Below are 1,874 nucleotides of genomic sequence, written 5' to 3'. Positions count from 1 at the left end.
TTGATGTACTGTGCAAAGTAGTTGAGATATTGTAAGAAAACCGAAAATCGTTGATTTCTCGAAACTGCTCTGGACACAAAAAAAGGCGTTTTGTCAGCTGACGGCAGAGCATGCAGTTGTGCATTAAAAGCAAAGCATGGATAAACTGCGTACTCATTAATTGTTAATTTATCGTCTTTTAGTAGTTCATTTATTTACTGAACTTAGTCCATTTTTTCTTCATTTATGTATCTAGATCTGTGCATTTATCAATTGCCTATTTAAGAACAGCAGGAAAAGTAATAAAATCCAGTTAATTACAAACGGTCGGAACTAGCAGATTTGTTTAGAAGCATATTCATATAGATAGACCTAAAAATAAAACATAAGGCAGACAAGGAAATTAGAGTTAGAGAATGGCATACATGTCTCTCAAAGTGCTCAGAATAGCGTTAAGGAGTGCCATATATTTTGTCTCTCAAAAAGAGCACACTATAGGCTACAGGCGGAGTACAATATTTATCTCTCAGGGTGTCCAGAGGGGTAAAATGTACCTCGTTGGTCTCTCAAAGTGTCCACCATAGAGTTAAGAAGTATAAAAATATGCCACATTTGTCTCTCAGAGTGAACTTCATAAAGTTAAAGAGTAGCGTGTTGGTCTCGTCAACCAAAGCATCGAGTTACCAATATATAAAATACTAGCTGGGCCCCCTTTCGATGAAAAGAATGATCGGTGCTTTTAATATAAACTAAAAGTCATTGGCCTATTATATTTACACTCTAGGCCTACTGAAATGAGGAAATAAATCTTGAGAGATGCAAAAAATGAGAAGGTCTAGATCTATACTCTCAAAACAAAATTTTAGCTCAGTGATTAGACGTGTGCTCTTAAATGACATAACTAAATCATAACTTGTCCTACCTGTTTCTTGTCGTTCGCTGTCATACGACCGTCTGTCGGCGGCAGAGAATGCTTATTGCTTTTCATTATTGTTGACGTCAGACGCCTTTGGCGTTTAAAAGCAGTTTTTACAGTATATTGTATTGTTTGAAGCCTAAAAATATCTATTGCGCACACTCTGACGACTCACTGCACCCTTACACAGGATGCTCATTAGCAGGATCGGACCAGATCGGATCGGATCGGATCGGGTCTGGTTGATTTAATAAGGAGAGGGGGGGGGGTCTTGAATTTGAATAACCACTATATCACAGACGCCGGTGGCTCCCGCCTCAGGGATTTCTAAGCGCAACAACCGTGATACTATTTGGTAGTCGGCATATGAAGCCAGTCTTGGAGGAACAAGCTGTGTTGTGAACGATTAGTTTTGTGTAGGTCAACACAGCGCGGTGCTGGATACAGTCCCTGCACCGAGTTACACGGTCTCCAGAGGTCAAAGTTATCTCCGCTTAAATATTTGGGTCAAATTTGATGAAGCACGCCAGGGATCTTTTTGTAGTGTGCACTAGAGCCGCCATAAATCGACCCGATCCGATCCGATTATGCAAATGGGCACCCAGTATTATACCCGTCCAAAGACTTAAGAAGAATATTATAAAAATCCTTGTACTCAGTGCACATTGCCAACTCAATCAATTCAGTCAGCGCTAACTGAAGTTCTCCTCATAAAAAGGCAAAAACTAGCGTTTTGGCACAAAGCGGTCGATTCGAGTTGGGACCTTAAAAAATGGATTGCATTTAGTTGAATTCGGTCACACCGTTCCAAAACTGTTGTTTTAGCCCCTCCATGAAAGATAAAACCATGCTGGAGGGACTGATTATGGCCGTGTGCACTGGGTATAAGACAACTGAGAACGACGTCAGTAAGTGGCCTGCACGCTCCGTTTGTTGCGATAGTATCGTATACATGTAGAATTAGCGTGTGCAAAATGGC

At 40.7% G+C, this 1,874-nt stretch overlaps 1 protein-coding gene across 1 annotated transcript in view; it reads right to left on the bottom strand.

The window, feature by feature from the left end:
- Nucleotides 1–1,107, bottom strand: part of LOC101853970 (putative GPI-anchored protein pfl2) — a gene marked incomplete in the record, with an annotated part of 26,033 nt that extends 24,926 nt beyond the window's left edge. Inside the window, 1 exon segment of the mRNA XM_013088235.2 lies at nt 902–1,107.
- Nucleotides 1,108–1,874: the final 767 nt, after the last annotated feature.

This window comes from Aplysia californica, unplaced genomic scaffold (genome assembly GCF_000002075.1).
Source record: "Aplysia californica isolate F4 #8 unplaced genomic scaffold, AplCal3.0 scaffold00708, whole genome shotgun sequence".
NCBI lineage: Eukaryota > Metazoa > Mollusca > Gastropoda > Aplysiida > Aplysiidae > Aplysia > Aplysia californica.
The sequence above is the reverse complement of the archived record's forward strand: the minus strand, read 5'-3'. Positions and strand labels throughout refer to the sequence as shown.